Source organism: Mytilus californianus, unplaced genomic scaffold, assembly GCF_021869535.1.
Source record: "Mytilus californianus isolate M0D057914Y unplaced genomic scaffold, xbMytCali1.0.p SCAF_2, whole genome shotgun sequence".
Classification (NCBI taxonomy): domain Eukaryota; kingdom Metazoa; phylum Mollusca; class Bivalvia; order Mytilida; family Mytilidae; genus Mytilus; species Mytilus californianus.
This window is the reverse complement of record NW_026262668.1, coordinates 116755213-116774153: the sequence shown is the minus strand read 5'-3', so window position 1 is coordinate 116774153 and position 18941 is coordinate 116755213. Positions and strand designations below refer to the sequence as shown.

Here is an 18941-nt window from a genome sequence, read left to right as displayed (position 1 = left end):
TTATCAAATAGGCCGTTTCTGTTGTTCCGTATGGCAGTTGTTATCAAATAGGCCGTTTCTGTTGTTCCGTATGGCAGTTGTTATCAAATAGGCCGTTTCTATGTATGTTGGCGTTTGTTTTTGTTGCAGTTCAGTGTTTCTGTTGTTCCGTATGGCAGTTGTTATCAAATAGGCCGTTTCTATGTTTGTTGGCGTTTGTTTTTGTTGCAGTTCAGTGTTTCTGTTGTTCCGTATGGCAGTTGTTATCAAATAGTCCGTTTCTATGTTTGTTGGCGTTGCCGTTCAGTGTTTCTGTTGTTCCGTTGTTTTCTTCTTATAGTTGATGTGTTTCCCCCGGTTTTGGTTTGTGACCCGGATTTGTTTTCGCTTAATAGATTTATGACTATTGAACAGCGGTATACTACTGTTGCCTTTATTTCCGTGAGAAATTTTAATAAACACAATCTATGCAACATTTTTGTATATGCTTTATATCAATTTTTTATTTTGTTCAGCCTAGTTTGAAACATTTGTTCTGATGAAACAATGTCAATATTGATAAATTGATTCTATATTGAGTATTTATACAGATATATAATATTTTCCACAGGGAGACATTAAGCCATCTGATACTATGGACAGTAACACTAGCTATTGCTAGTTGTGGTTTGTCAGTTGATGCCTATGTGATACAGGACCAGAACTTCCAGGAAAGTTATGTGTCACACCCAGAATCACCGCTCAGTAAAAATAATCAACAGTATACAAACACTCTGGGATACAGCAATCAAAAGTCTCATCAATCAGATTTCAACCAACAACAAACTATTCTACTTCAACAACTTCATTCCATGAAAAATCAACTACCAAATTTAGATCTGACTACTGGGCAAATCCAACAAATCCAACAGCAATTTCCTCAGTATACTAATCAACTACAAACCATGTCTCAAAATGGACATCATCATCAGCCTGAGCAGTACTTGAACCAGCAACCCTACCAACAAGGCGGAGTGGAATACCAATACTTTCGTGACAACTTCAAGGATGAACCACCTAAATATGAAAAATTTCTCAAGAAAGTTAAACAAGTTGGATGTGAGTACTAACTAGTCTTTTATTTTGCTGATCGTTTTGTTACAGTTAATTGATACGTGTTCATGGCACACAAAGGTCCAACTATGAATAAATATCATTTTACAATATAAACTTAAATTTAGATAGATACACGATCTGTTAATTGAAAAAAAAACAATTAAATGGTTCTATAACTAAGGATGGATCACAGAGGCTTGTTTAGGGGTCAATACCACAAACGTCTATTTTGCGTATTTTTTTAAAACTCGAAGGAAAACTCATATAAAAGTGACCTTGAAATACTTACATTTTCAGATTATTTATATCAGTTCTGGCCACTTCTTAAAGGATGGGGCATCGTATAGGCTAATGCACACTGTGAGGCTAATGAAGGTAAGATTCATCGGACACTAACAATGGAAAGCTTGAACTAGTAATATCATTTCCATGCCATTCGTCTACATTAATACATTAAACCAATAGTACACTTTTTACAAAGAAGAGCTTTATTAAAGAGCAAACTATACAATCATGAATTAACACAGACACACAGAATGAAATATCCCAATAAGAATGTAAGATAACACCAAATAAAAACTAAAGTCATCATATAACCATATATGAAGATCTTTTTTATTTCTTTCGAGGGCATATTTTCAGGTTTTATTAGTTATCTATGATTTTAAAAGTACTTGTTATATGTTTCTTGAACGCTATAGTCGAAAAAAAGTATTTATTTTGTTCTCTGTCCAGTTTTTGTCTTAGAGGTTAGATTTGGTATTACTACTTGTAACATTTTTCAGCAGAACGTATTTTGAATATTAAATGATCCTTTTTTATACAATATTCAAGTAGGCTTTGAAATTGTTCTGATACTTGAAGGAAGTTCATTGTTTGTCAACCCAAACATAAAATCATGCGATATATGTTATAGAATAAGACCATGTGACAAGTCTATACCTTTCTATAAAAAAACTCACCATAGATATTAAGATTAAATGATTCTATGATCCTTTTTTGCTAAATGTACATACATATATACTCCCGCTTTAAAGGAGGGATCTTCTGGTTAACTTCCGTCAAGTCCTTTCATTCATGCGGGATATACAGTAGTGCGAAATAGCTCACACTACATTTTTTTTTGACAAAGTCGTGTCATATGTCCATAAATTCTGCATATAATTCTGTCTATACTGGAACCACGATCTTGAGTATTTTGTGCAATAAGAGCATATTTTTTTCATTTGTGTTTAAATTGTTTCTGCATTTCTTTTTTTTAAACTTATTAATTAAAGTGATCTCTTTTTTTTTATTTCCTATCAACTAGAACTCAGAAAGATTGGTTAATTTTTTATATTACCGTAATTTTACATTGAATTATACATAAGATTTGATGATATGATAATCATAATTATGTTTCTTTTTCAGTTTTCTACAATAATATTGTACAGGACGTATCAAACATCTGTAACATCCAGTGAAAATCAATATCACATACATCAAATCTATTGAACAAAATGACATGTCTTTAAGATAGTTGAAATTACACCAACAATACACAGATTTCCCAACGCTATGATTCTTGTATGATATAGTGCTTACGGTGGGTTTTAAGAGAAAAGAAAACACCGTGATTCAAGTTACTAATGGTTAAAAAATAAGTAACAAACGATTTAAGAATAACAAAAACTAGAACGTAAAAGAAGGCAACAGAATTTAACAAATGTTGAAATCTTACATATCCATTAAGAAAAAACAAATCAAGATAAAAAAAACAAAAACTGAGGGATTCGCATGAATTCAAGAAGGAGCGAGACCGGGTGCGTCGACATTGTAAACATCTTCTGCTATGCAAGCATCAACCGCCATTCGAATCACACTCAGTTGGGCCACAGACACATCGTATCGGTCAACCAATTGGTAACGTCAAACTTTTTAATTGTAATGACAATTTCAGTAGTTTTTTCTCAAAACTGATTGTTTTCTGTCAGGAGCACACCATGTTAATGAAGGCCATATAGTGTGAACATACATTAGCTTCTAGATACGTTATTTTCCACACTCACTTACATGTGGGTTTTTGAGTGACAGGACATAATTAATATATCTGAAAGTGAAATGAAACAAAATGTTAAGATGCTTCTTCCTTTTGTCTTTGAGAAGTCGGCACAATCAGTGGCAATTGGAATACCGACTGTCTGTTGGAATATCAATCATCAGATCCAAGCTCAACATATAATTTTTTTATGTTAAAAAATTCCAATGAGACGATGTAGTCGATCTTTCAATTGAGCATAGGGAATAATAGTGTAGAGCGTAGTATAAGCTAACTCTTACTGCAAAATTGTCAAGATTGTGATAGAAAATTTTAGTTTGATTGACACCATTGGTTGCATATATTTCATCCCAATGTTTCAGAGAGGGTGGTAAAGGGTTATTTTCGTGCAACGTGTTTTGCCATTTTTATTTCACGTGCAGCCGTGAAAAGGGTTCGTTATTCACCGTGTTTCGTGAAATCGGAAAAAAGATCAACGTGCAAGAAATTTTTAATTGTTCGTTCATCGTGAAATGGCAATTTTATTTCGCGTTCTTCCATGCAGATACCCCCTTTATGTCCCTCTTCAGAAGGTCATCTTTTACTGTAAAAAGAATGGTAGTAATAACTAGAGAAAGATGTTTAGTCGAACATCTAGACGACCCGTTTATATATCTTTCTTTACAAGGATTTTTGTGAAGTAGAGGTATGCAATACTAATGAAAGCAACATTAGTCTACCGATGTTCACATTTTAAAGGTTGCATACAAAAGCTGAGAGAATCATATGAACTTCAATAAAATCGAGACCGGGTGCGTCGACATAAGACTGGATATTTTCATCGTTATATTTCCTGTTAATACATAAGAAAAGAAAGACGGATTTGTGATTTCCTAAAATTTCCTCTTTCGTGAATGATGTAGGGCTATATTTGGGATACCCAGACTTGCTGCGAATTCACGGCTCTTAAGATAGACATTCCAAAATAACCATTTTGTTCTACTCAAATTTCAAATGAATAGCCAACAGGCATACCAAACATCCCATATCTCATGTTATATATAAGTATTCAAAGGAAAATACCGCCGGATTTCACCCCAGTATATACATGTTCATATATATTGGGACCTGATTTGTTACCAATTGCATTTAATACGTTATAAGGTGTTGGACTTTCAAATAGTTGTGCCTCGAAAATCTCTGCAGAGACATTATTTGTCGAAATTTGCATCTGGTGTAGTATATTTTGTACAGTGAACAGTTTGATTATTATTGCCAGTGGATTGATAATATAATCTGCTGGTGGACTGTTAGTCCCAGTACCAGCAGTAGCTCTGTACCTAGCTTTTTAATGAAATTGAGTTAATAAAATTTAAAAAATAATTTGAAAATAAGGAATGTTTCTCCCTCAAACATGGCAATAATTCCTTGTTCTGGCTTCACAGTACCTGTGAAACTATATTCTCGAGGGGAGGTGTAGATCAAGGCCCGTATGTACAAAACATCTTAACTTAAGTGTTCTTTAAACTTAGATTTCACTAAGAATTCCCTTAGTTAAGTAAAATTCTTTAAGTCGTATGCTTAAAGTTACTAAAAGTCTTCACTTAACTACGGAATCATGATACTTTAATCGGAACCTTCCTCTAATTACCGTATGCTATATGTTAGCTCATCGCATGTACTCATCCGTGCAAAAGTTTGTTTTGATTATTTACATTGATTGAACAATACATACTTGTATTAATTTGATTTTTTTTTGATTTTTTGTGTTTTAACGCCACTTTTAAGCACCGCTTTTGGACTATTTCGTGGCGGCCAGTTTTTATTGGTGGAGGAAGCCGGAGTGCCCGGAGAAAACCACCGACCTTTGATAGGAAAACTGACAATCCTAGTCAATTAAGATTGGAGTCGAGTGCACCCGCACGAGCGGGGTTCGAACTCACAACCTCAGTGTTGACTGGCTAGTGATTACAGTAGTAACTACTTAGACCACTCGGCCACCGAGGCCCCTAATATACTTGTATTAAGAACTAGGGGTATTAAGAATAATGGTTGTTTTGATGGACGAGCAAGGATTGAAAAAAATATTTGTAATGCAAAACTCCTTCCTACTGTTACTACAGGAGAGACGAAAGGGGCTTGGAAGGAAATTGATTGATTTATTGATGTTTGCTTAACGTCTAGTGGCAAATATTTCATGCACGATCAGTACGAGAACAAATTAACAATAAATACAATAGGCAGATCCTGTAATAGATGCTGTCCGGGACGAAGGCCTGGAAAATTTGGACTGCCACTGAAAAATGAAGGTATATTGAATATTGACAGACATTTTGCCTTGCAATAGGCTACCTACAGACCCCTCAAAGAGTTGTTTCGGATGTTCTTTAGGTGCAGAGAGCGTGGTGCTCTCTCTACATGAGGCATCGGATTTAACGTCTCCATTCTGACCCGACGTGGCTGTGTACTTCTACATCCCGCACAGCTAAACGGACGCCTCACTTTGTCAAGGGTTTTAATGCCGGTAGGAATTAGACTAGAGCAGAGACATATATATATATACATGTATATATATATGTCTCTGACTAGAGTGACCATATTTATATTCGCCAGTCATCCTTGGGGATGAAAAGAAATAACAAATATATAACAATATAATGAGTACAGAAAATTCCACGAGGAGATTATTTAGAGATCTAAAAGAAGTGGGACAACTTATGCTTGGAATGATAGATGTAAAACAACAAAATATTTCGAAATTATCCACTAGCATTTTTTGATAGCAAACAAAACTTCAATCACATGAGGAGTCGCTAAACGGATATTGAACATTATCTTGTAGCAAATCATCCTGTTAATATTAAAAAAAAGTTCCAAACAGTCATCGTATTAGATTTGTCCGATTTAAGGCACCAACCATTCATCTATCATGGGTTTTGCTGGATGATAAGGCATGTTTATTTTCTAGAGTCAACCGATATATTTTTCAACTCTAACAATGTAAGACCTTTTTCGATTTAAAATAACACTGTTTATCACTTCCCTTTTACAACAATAAAAAGGGAGGTAGGATCAATTTTCCATGAATTCATATCAGAACAGGGGCATTTTTCAAATGTCCTTTAATCTTTACTCAAACACACATTATTCGATTTATATGTTCACCGACATAATTTTTAATCAACATCTTAGCGTATTTCCGAATATTTCATTTGAAAGTTATCAATGCCTAAAGATGGCTCAAAAATGCATGCACTCTTGCTAGTTTTTTGAAAAATTTGAGCAAGTATCCATTAATTGTCGAGAAGGACATTCTTAACAGAATCCAATATTCTGTTTAAAGTAACTACATAATTTTTTTTTCAGATACACTATACTTTATTAGGTTGAAGTCTTCAATCTATGCAAAATTTGAAATTTGCAATATTTCCGTTAACAGCAATATATCACTGAATATTTACGGAAATGTGAAAATAATCGAATGCAGTTTTTTAAGAATCATGAATATGTTATTTTGAATTCGAATTCCATGGCGTAGGTCTTAAAAGCTTTCTGATTTTGTCCCAGTTAGTGAAATCAATTGAAGGGAAATTTGCGCTATATTTTTATATAAAAAAAGAAATATATAATTGAAAATTAAACCAAAGAAGGCCCCTTCCCCCTTCCCCCTCCACCCCCCCCCCCCCAAATCCCCCAAGAAAACAGGATATACATAAAGATCCTCATCGCTTCTTTCATACTGTTTTGTACTAAAAATCGATACCAGGCGGTGTATTTTTATGTAAGCATGCACGAACACAGGAATCAAAAGAAAAATAGTAGCGTGTAAAACTGTGAGTATTTTTCGGAATACATAATAGCGAGATTGATATACTATATAAATACTTTCTGTTATATCTTGATTTTGTTGATTATATGTGATTCTTTAGAAAATTACAATGGTCATTAATATTAAGCAATAAAACAACGAAATATTACTGATATAATTATTAATCAATTAAATGGTAGCTAATCTACTCCATGTTCTGCAAAAACGCATACTTTCGACTATTTTATTCTTTTTTTTGAAAATTTAAGGTAGCTCTATAGGTACCTTATACTTAAGTATAATATTAGGAGTTTTCTTAGTTTGAGAGGTTTTATGCATCCCACTTTAATTTTGTCGGCGTGACTTAAACCAACTAAGATTTTACTAAGGAAATACTTGGTTTAAGAATTTTTATGCATACCACTTAGGTAAAAAGGGCGGAGTTTCCTTAACTTAAGTATTTACTAAGGAAAATCTTAACTTAAGTAGCTTTTATGCATACGGGCCCAGACGTAGATACGAAAAAATAACATCGGTTTTTTTCATAACTTACATTACACAAATTTCTTGATAAAGAATTTAGGCATTGACAATTAACTTGAAAACATATTCTCCCACGACACTTATCAAAGAGGAAATCCTGAAGAATCATGGGTCTATTCTATGTAACCGATCTTCCTTTTCGGTACTGGATACGATAATTACATAAGTGTCATTACAAACAAAGTTATATTGTCAGGTCTTCTAAATGCTCTACGAAAGCTCTTTCCAAATTATAAACATCTATTTTTATCAGCAATCAAAACCGGGCTTCAGAGTTCCTGTGAAATTATCTACTCTTGGGGCAGTGTGAATCATATGTAGATATGAACAAATTACAAAGATCTGTTGGAGAACCCACAATCTAGGTCTATTTCCTCTTGCAATAGTATAACACATTTGATTTCTCTACCATTTATACTAGTATTCCTCTAACTAAACTTAAAGATAGATTGTAAAAATATGCCAAGCTTTGATCCATGAAAAATGAAATGCCAACGTAGAAACAAATATCTTGATTTAGGAAGGGATTTATCATACTTTATACAAATTAACCATGATTCAAACAAACAAAATATCTAAATCTAACATCATCAAGATAGTGGAGTTTTTTTTATTAACAACATTTTTTATTTGTTTTTTAACAGACAATTGACATTTCTATGAGATCCAACTGTGCCCCTATTCTTGTCGACTTCTTCCTTTATTCATATGAAGCAAACTTCATTATTCATATGAGGCAAACTTCATATATGACCTTTCCAAATAGAATGATAAGTAGCTAGCATTATCCGTTAACTTCAAGTTCCGTTATAAAGATGGTCTCTCCTCACTTAACAATTCAATGTTTAGATATTTCATTTATACATTTAAAATCATAAATAAAATTTCGACAAAAGAGACGATTTTTCTTTCCAATTGTTAATTTTCCTTTTTTGGACGGTGATGTTGCTATGGTCCCTTCTTACGGTGTGTATATTTCCAAACTCGTTCTATATGTTCATGTCCGTAATGACGTTTTAGATTTCAATGACCGTAATCTTTATCTAACTGGTAAATTGTTGGGCCAGGGATTTTGTCACCATTAATTACTTAAATTGTTTACTAATTCCATAGATACAAAGATTTGGTTTTGAAGTTATGCTGTGCTTTCAGAATTCTTATTAAAAATGCAATATCACATCCTAATTCTAAGGCAATATTGTTTAAAAAGCACAAAAGTTTCATACGTTTCATGATCCTTTGAATAAACTTATTCTTATAGAATATCATTTTAACACCGTTGTAAGATCTTTGAATATATTTGTCATCAGTATTATAGCATTGTTTTGTTTTTGATAAATTAAAACATCACTAAATATGTATAACTATTCATCTATGAAATATTATGGTACTTCATCCTGTCGATGGTATTCACCTATTTTTAGCATTGCGCAAGGGTGTGCTATTCTAAGACTTTATGACTTTTTTACACTAAATTTGTTTGATGTGTACTGATTGATACTTTGCTATTTCTTAAAATGCCCGTTTATCAAATTTTTAATTATTAAGAAGCTAAGGTTTCAACTATCCCAGAAAAAATTGGCCTTAGAAGGATTTTACTATTATTTTTATGTGCCTTTTGGTCATATAGCTCTTCACAAGCTTCGGGTCTTATACATATTTGGCTTCACAATATTTGACTTTGGGTGTTCCTGATAAAGGTAAATCCATAAAAGCGCCTCGGACGCATAAAATTGACAGTGTTATTTTCATTTCTGTAGTCTGGGAGAACATGGTTGAGTATTTATTCGCCTTGAACTAGCTTCCAGAATTTGCGAATACTCTTGTATCGATACTTTATGTCTTTTTCTGTCTGTTATATTTGTTTTTCGATTATTGTTTTGTTAGTGTTTCGTTTAAATTGTTTTACATTTTGTCATGTGGGGGACTTTTTAATCTGACAATACGGTTTGGGAATTTGCTCATTGTTGAATGTCGTATGGTGACCTATAGCTGCTTAAACATCCACGTCATTTGGACTCTGATGGATAGTTGTTTAATTGCAACCATATCACATTTCCTTATTTTATAAAGTTTGGTGATTATTTTAAACACATCTATCCCATCGAGCTTGAAATAAAAGTAACTACATATATGGCTATAATAATAATTATAAGTTTATTTAGAAATTGATAATGAAGGTCGGTGATAACAAAACTTTAAGACAAAGAGGCGAATTTAGCTTTTCACCAATGCACTTTCCATATATATATGCAACATTCCAGCAGCGCCTGAATATAAAATATAAAATATACATCTCCAAGTTACTACGTTACTCCACAGCTTGCGTTTCTTAGCATGATTTCCTTGATAGAGGACTTCTGCTTGCTAACAAAGAAGATGTTGAACCAAGGGTTTCTACTTGTAATGTTAAAGTCATCACTTCGAAAGTTTTATGAGCACCATCATTAATTGATTGACCGTTATGGAATATCTGTGTCACAAATGACCTCGGATATGTCCCAATTGTCAGATCCATAATCCCGTCCTCATTTCCTAGATTGTGACATCGCCTAATGAAAATGATGCCATATGTAGAGTAGCATCTGATTACCCTTCCGGAGCACCTGGTATACTCTGGGTTTGTGGTTTTAAGATTTCTATGATGTATTTTGTGAATTGATTTTCTACTTTTCGTTTTTGCAAAGGTGTTTTTAGGAAAGAATAAAGTTCAAATAAATACACTGAATTGATCTGGACATCTAAGTAAATATAAAAAATGTTACTTAGGTTCCATGACTTATCTTATGCTCCAGTCGGCAGTCTGGATATGAACCGCTCACATAAATTATTCGACAGGTAAACAAAATAGAAAACATGTTAGTAAATTAAACGGACATGAAAAGCACTGTTAGAAAATTTCAACTGTTTGGCGACATTTTGGACATTGGCTTTAGTAAATATTGCATCAATAACTATTAAAACAACAGTTGGCGCAAAGGTAAGCAATAGGTGAGGCAAATATAACCACTAAGGGAGCAACCATTTAACTTCAAAAGGGAGGGGGTTATGGTTTTTTGTCTGAGTCAGAAAATTTGTTTCGCCCAAAGCGCGAACATTTTTTTTTAATTTTTCGACTTTATCAATCAAATTATTTTTTTCAAAATTTAACTCTATAAGGTATGGGGAAAATCTGGATTCAGAATATTCTTTTTGTCATCTGCTTGACCACAATAATTTTTTTCATCAAATTGGGGATCAGAATATTTTTTTAGGAAAAAACCATACCCCCTCCCCCCGACCCCGTTTGAAGTTAAATGGTCGTTCCCTAACAGAGAAGAGTTGTGAAAGATAGATTATTATGATCATTATTACAAAGGTAAAGATAATAATCTAACATATTAATAACATTTCTTATAATTAATCTTCCTTGATTTCTTGTATATGATTACTAATTACAACGACTAGCATTATATAATTCCATATGTAACAGGACATGCGGAAGGTTGATAAAAGATTGATCATTTTATACAGGACACTGTTTAAGTCAGGTTAGTTTTTAATATATACAGATGGATAAAAAAATATATTGATAAAATTACAGGTTTTAATTAGTTTACAATAAATTGAAATACTGCTCTGATTTTTGCACCCTAAGTTTTAACAGAATATATAATATTTTTTTGATGATGTTGTTGTTGTGTTAAAACTTGTTATCCGATAGACGTCATTTATAAATCAGCAGTTAAAATGCATACAGCTTGTTACTTTTACTGCGAGCAACTTGAATGTTCATGTGGTATAATCAAGTCGACAAGAGCGAACGAGAGTCATCATTAAGTTTTCCCATGGAAGTAATATTTAAATATTATATTTAAATATTACTTCCATGGTTTTCCTAACGGAAGGTTTGAACAATAGTTGATTATATTTCCCACTTTTCTTCTCCTCCTTCTAGATGTTTCTGTCAGTTGAGGTTATTACGAAGACCGCTGACGTCATTCAATGCGTTCCGAAAAGGTAAATTTTAACCAATCAGCGGAATTTTAATTATGACCATCCAGTCCATCCAGTCAGCGGAATTTTAATTTTAACATAACTATTTTTGAAGCAGATATTGAATGTGTTCCGAAAGATAATTTCAACCAATCAGCGGAATTTTATATCTATTTTTGATGCAGATATGTGCAGACCAAAATGGAAATTAAAGTAAAATAGAATGCTCTTAGTAGATATACAACAGGGAATAATGAACTCTTTTAGCATTAGAAGGATTGGATAGGGGTTCTGTGTATTCACATTATTTGTACAATTCTCCTTACTCTTGGGAATTGTGGAGGGATTTTGCGACCTAAATGGTTCACCATGTATATATAGTATAGTAACCACATACACCTGCATATGGTACTTTCTACGGACTCGCATGGGGAGGACTAAACATATATGAACATTTGAGAAAATATTTTACTGCAAGGATGTAGGTATTATAAATTATCCAAGACTTTATCACAAATGTAAGATTGATTGCACATATTGAAGTATGATTCTACACAAAGGTATTTAATAAAAAGTGTAATATTATTTAAATCTGAAAAGTTGAACAACCTAGGCGTTCGAATTTTTCCGTTTTTATAGAGTAATGAATAAAGGTTGTCACTATTCTGCTGTTGTTCAATAATTGATCATAGTGCGTCTGTTAGTTTTTTTCTTGTTGGTTTTTAGTTTATTACAAGCTCAAATGTTTCTTTTGTTTTATGCATTGACATTATGTAGAGGTTTTTTCTGGGGATTGCTCAAGAACGCATTTTCCTGAAGTGTTTATATCTTGTTGTATGAAATTTTGTTTAAATTTTGTAGTGTAGAACGACAAAATCATATCGGCAGGTGAAGAAGTTTAAGTTTGTTTACATCATTCCTTAATACTGTAATGTTAAGTATATGTTTTGCTTGTACTTTTGTTGTTGCTATCTATTATGAGTTCTTGTCTTGAATTGCTTTTTATTGTATGTTATTTTATGAAAGTTTTGTTTGTCCACTGATTCAGATTAAAGTGAAGAGGGTTTAGATTTAAAAAAAAACTTAGTTTCATCCAGCCACATGTTGATGAACCTAACACAAATAAGGAACCCGCTAGTGGTCTGTTGTCACATCTTAATTTTAATTTTATTTTTGTTATTTGGAGAATTGATCGCAGAAGTTTGATAGTCTCTATTAATTTAATTCCTAACTTTTTAGACTTAGAACTATTTAAAGTTTGGGGAATAGTAGAAGACACCTGTCTAATTTTGAAGGCCGTATATTGACATCTTTTTGTTTTGTGCGTCGTTGGGTTGCTGTCTCATTGACGCATCATAACTCACGTTTCATTTTATTTTATGGTAAAATTACCAGACTCTGCGTCCGCTTTTTCAGAAAAATAAACTATTTCAGGTGTATTTATAAATATGTGTTCATTGATGATTAAATGCAGCACGCAGCTTCTCTTAAATATGTATTGAAATTAAAATTTTGCAAAAATATTTGTTGCAGGTTATATGACGTTCAGTTATCTGAAATGCGTTGCATTGATTTCAATATTATCTGTTGTACTCGGTGATGTGTACACTGATTTCCCTGTAGAACCCTACTTTATGCCAGACCCCGACATGTTTTTAACAAACCCTTTATATGGCGTACCTGTTCCACCACATTTGGTTCATCATGGCTTTTTTGACACAATTAAAGAAACCTATCAAGCTTATAAACCATACGGACCAATAATGTGTAAGTAATTGTTTTAATTGTTCTTCAACCTAAGGGGCAATCCATTTAAGCAAACATTTAGTTTTGTGGTGGACTTGATAATCAATCTTCATATATCTCCTGTTTATGGTAGTAAAGAAGTATCCTTAGTCTTATATTTCACAGCGTTATATTGTAAATGAGACTTTAATTTTAACAGCATTTACTATTGAAAACTATAATAATTGAACAGTACAATTTTACATAGCAGTCTAATATGGAATTTGGAAACAAGACTTAACATAAGTGCAATCTAAATATTCTCCAGTATACAAATCACAGATATTTTTTTTAAAATATTTTTAGAATTGTAATGCTAATTAGCGGTCTTTTGAACCAGCTAGTAAATGATTTTAAGAGGAATGAAATTAAAAATGCCAATATCAAACCTTCATAAAAATTTCTGACCCCACGATTGATATACTGTCAATACAAAATAAATATGAATGATATTATGTCGATACTGTTTACTTATATTTTGGCATGGCACAAGGTCATGCGTTTCTCAGACTGTTTATGACATACTTACACTAAATTCGTTGGACGTGTAATGATTGACAATTTTAGTCTTTATTTATTAGTTGTAATTGGCTTTGAACTAGCTTTCAGTTACTGCGAGTACTGTTATATCGATGCTTTGTGTCTATTAATTTTACGTTAGATGGTTTATTTGTGCTTAGTACCGATTCATGGAGTTAAGCCATTTCCATCTGATTGTTTACAGTTTGTTCTTATGTTTTGCTGTAACACTACTGTCAGGATCCTGTAATTCAGTGGTTGTCGTTGGTTCATGTCTGTCATATTTCTTTTTCGTAAATTGTATTGTATAAAGTAGGCCGTTAGTTTTCCCGTTTCACATTTTTCATGTCGGGGCCTTTTATAGCTGACTATATGGTATGGGGTTTTCTCATTGTTGAAGGCCGTACGGTTAAGTATATTGCTTTTATCTTCGTTATTTGAACTATGGTGGATAGTTGTAACATTGGGAAATTAAAATTTTCAGTTTCAATGAATTTCAAAAGTATTTTAAGTTTGTGTTTGTTTTGATAGAAATTCGATAGTTAATGTGATCATTTTTTTCTCAAAAGTGTGTTTTCAAAAATGAAGCAATGTAATTGAGTATATCAAGAAATGAGACATTTCATTTCTTAATTTGCTTTTTATGTCCCTTTTTGTTATATAGCTTGTTACGATTCTACCTATTTATACATCCCTGGCTTTCAAATGTTTAGGTTTGAGCGTTTCTGATGAAGGTTAATTCAGACAAGCGCTTTGGACGTATGCAATTATGAAGACTAGTGTTGTTGTTTTTGTAATAGTCTTTATATAAGTCCATGAATTTGAATATTTTTATTACGTTTTAAAGTGAAGACTGAATTAGTTTGAAAGGACTTTTGATTTGAGAGGGGGGATTCAATTAATGCTTCGAGGTGACTTATAATTATACAAACCAGGTAGATATTGATGAAATAATTTTAAAATGTACGTCATATTGATGGTTACTTCCATGATAATATGTTGGTTATGATATTTATCCACTTGAGCTATTCTAAAAATTAAGCTATCGAGAACATACATTTGTGTGTGTTATCTTATTGAGAAAGGATCTTTATCTTTGTTTGGTTATTCCGACAATAATTTCATATGAAGTTATTGCATTGCTGGTCACAACAAAAAGGCATATTCGAAAAAGAATCACGTTTTCAAGAGAAAAAGGCATATTCCAAAAAATATTATGTGTACAAGAGATAGAGAGAGAGAGAGAGAATTTTAAAATGGTGATATTGATGGTTACTTTCATGATAATATGTTGGTTATGATATTTATCCACTGGAGTTATTTTAACAATTAAGCTATCGAGAACATACATATGTGTGTGTTATCTTATGGAGAAAGGATCGTTATTCCGACAATAATTTCAAATGAAGTTATTGCATTGCTGGTTACAACAAAAAGGCATATTCGAAAAAGTATCATGTTTTAAAGAGAAAAAGGCATATTCCAAAAAATATTATGTGTACATATTAAGAGAGAGAGAGAGAGAGAGAGAGAGAGAGTATTGATGTGACATAATAACGATATAAGGATACGGCTTAGAAACGGGAATAATTCAAGGTTATTATTCATGGTTATTATGATAAAATATGACCTATCGGTCCTGGTGTACTATGGTGCATTTTTATGATTTTTGTAAATGAATGTAAATGAATGAATCTGTGAATATAATGTTTTTTTTATCTTGACTTTGACCTTACAAAAATGACCAAAAACTTTCCCATTTTTTTTATTTTGCAGCCGTTGCTTGGCGATTACTATCAGCAGCAGAATTCCTTGGATGACCTTTATTGAAGCTGGGTTAGTTTATACGAAAACTGGATACTCGACTGTGGAGGCAAATAAAAATACTGCAGAAAACTTGGAATACCAGAACTTTTTATCAGCAGATCTATGTTTCATGCAGAATAATCTTATATATATGAAACAGTTTCTATTAAACATTTACTTTTATACAAATAACTAGAGGTTATGTGGAACCTACCATGAATTCTTCATTTTGCCTCTCTTAGCCGAATCTTAGTTACTCTTTTCCCTGACAGACTGCAAAATATTATGAAACTAGATGAACATCCGATGATAATTTTGTTTTTTTAATATATAGCCTACTTGTTTTAGAGAAGATGTCCTACGTTGAAAACATATGTCTGTCTTATCCCCCGACCTATGCAAAACGAATATAAAAGCTTTATTCCTGCTAATTAGGAAAATACCAGACAACAAAATTAGATGAAAAAGTTAAACTATAACTTTATTGTGACTCAACTACTATATGTTATTATACGTTTCCTCCAATCAACATCTTGCAACTATTGGAGTGAAGTTTTCTGATCTTTTCACATAGCGTTTTACATAAATTACATTTCAGTATTACAGATAAAGGAACATGATTAAAAAAAAATGTTGGTTCATCAATATGATCGAACTGGCAATGTGGCGAGGTTAAAAATGTAAGCGAGCGCTAATCCCTCATCCTAACCTGGGACAGTGGTGTAACAGCACAATATAAGAACTAGTATAAAAAACAATTGAAAAAGGCTTGAATCATCAGATAGACACAAAGCAGAAAAAAAAACAGCTAAACAAAACCGCTAAAGTCAGAAAGTACCGATCTAAGAGTAGTTGCAGTTATTGAAAGCTAGTTCAAAGCCAACTGCAAATAACAAATAACATACAAATCCTGATTCCCACACTTAAATCAATCTATGCTTTTAACAAATGTATGTTTGGCTTTTAGTTAGTAAGTAAGTAAGTAAGTAGATAATTTGTTATTGACATAGGTAGCATAAATAATATTTTATATTCATAATACAATAATAATTTTGAATTACACATGGCCGATGTCACTTTAAACTTAATGTTTAAAATTTCAATAAATAAATTTAAAATTATTACTTGTAAAGCAGTTCCTTCCTTTTGCAGAAAAAATATATTCAATTATTTAACTGTTTGTGTCATCAAATTAACAAATGTTCTATCATTTATAGAATTCCTGGCAATGTTCATTGATTCAAATAGAAAATTTTTAAGATCATGTGTCAAAGTCGTTTGCGAGTCTATAAAAGCACAAAAAAGTGTTTTCTTTCACATCTTTAATAGTTCAAAAAGAATATACAATGTAGTAGGAAATGTTTCTCATCTTCGACTGATCCTTCATCGCATAAGGTGCAGAAACTTTCTAAATCGCCGATTTCAATGAACAAAGCTAGTATACCACAGCGAAATTGTGCCATAACTGATCGTTCATTTTTCTTGGTGTTCATTTTGACATAAAGTTCAATCATGTAATGCAAGTCCTTAATTTTGGGAGAGTACCGATTTTATCAGTCCAATCGTTCTCAATATTCCATAAGTTTCGATTTAAATAGTTTAATATTGCAAACATTTACATTTTCATGGCAACTGTCCATGTCTACTTTGTGAAAAATGTCCTTTATCTGAGACGTCCACTGACTCGAATTGTTATAGTTCCAAAGAAATAAGTAAGTCTATCATTAGCCATTTTAAAGAGAAATCAGCTGTCATATTCATGTTCACCGATTTGACTCAAATTCTCGTATTTGATTTATAACACACAAAAACGTATATCTAAATATAAAAAGTCTAAAATAAACAGTTTACGATGCATGGACTCGATAAGATGCTAACCAAAGACATTACATTTACCTACACACTCAAGTCCATGCGCTGTAATAGCTGAACATGCTTAGTTTATGCGTGACCCATCTCCAGCAAAGATGTTAAATTGAAGGTCACATGAATACGAATTGAATGGGGTCGAATTATTCACTTGCACGTGAATAATTCATCAGCAAAGTTTCTTAGCCTATTTTGACAAAATTGAACCAAACTGGCTGCTAAGAGGCAAAATATTATTTCACTTTTTCACCTCCATTAATGATTGAACAAAAACAAAGTATATTTTAACTTTTTTTATATCTCGTAGCTAAATTAAAATGCCCCGTTAATAAGGCGATTCCATCTTCTTACCATACAAATAAATCGTATTAAAGTGGGCTGTAACGATTTTAGTTCACTGTTCAGTGAAACAACTGGTGCAAAGCTCGGTTTGTACAACTTTGATGGAGTGGTATGTTTTAAATCCCCAAACACCTGCACAGTAGTCAATAACTAGTGCGACGCATGACTCGAAAAGGGTTTCAAACATTTTAATTCCAACGTTCTTAAAATTGTGATTTTTTTTATTTTATCATGACAAATATTGTCAAGATATTTGTATTGACTTACATATTGTAAACTGTTATGTCCAGTCTTGAAATCAAAATTGCTTTGTGGGATACGCTGTTTTCTAAAATGCATTACATTTGATTTTTACAATTCACACATCTGCTTTTAAACAGATTGCTGACATATGGTGCGTACAGATTTTTTTCTTAGAAATTCTCAAACAATTTGTTACAATTAAATTTCAAATTGACTTATATTTTTTTTAACGTAGATTTAACCAGTTTTCTGCTCAAATTGGACCATGCATGTTCTGTGTTTATTCATTTTGCTTCAAGGTAGGCTGTATCGTTATGAATAGCTATTGGTCATTATGTTTGTTAGCGTGAGGAACATTAAGGATGTTAAAACAGATATGTAATTCATGTTGTGTTTTAGTGGAAAATGTCTATTGCCAAGAAAATTTAATATAAGATATGGAGTCATGGTAATTATATTGTTTACAACAGATAATTGTGAAATTTTAAAATGTTGTGGTGAAGATGTCTTTTCAGTTTTTTATTTAATATTCTTATATTGAATGCTATTTTGTTTTCTTCATAATGTTGTGGATGATTTTCAAATACTGTTTACTATCAAATACTTTATAAACTAATAGGAAAGTATAGCAAACGAATTATATTTCGATATTTGACGTTTACAAAACTATGATAGTTGTCTCCGTTGAACAATGGGTTGCTGCTGACTATAGATGGCTGTTTAACGACCAGTAAGTAGCTAGAGAAATCAATAGTCAACGTTAATTAGATTGGAAGATGAAGTAGCAGCAAATACAAATTTTCGTGTCTTTGGTTTGACCCGGGTCGGAGATCGAACCACGAGACACAACCTCGAACTCTCGCGGGCTATGGGAAGATATGAAAATCAGATCACCAACTTATGGGTTACAAATCTATACTGAAATAACTAAATGTAAAATGCATGTTATATAAAATTACC

At 32.4% G+C, this 18941-nt stretch overlaps 1 long non-coding RNA gene across 1 annotated transcript; it reads left to right on the top strand.

Annotated features, from left to right (window-relative positions):
• Positions 1-600: 600 nt before the first annotated feature.
• On the top strand, positions 601-4746 carry LOC127730838 (uncharacterized). Its single transcript, XR_007995318.1, has 3 exons — positions 601-1077; positions 1372-1449; positions 2485-4746. It is a non-coding gene; the product is annotated as an uncharacterized LOC127730838 (long non-coding RNA).
• Positions 4747-18941: the final 14195 nt, after the last annotated feature.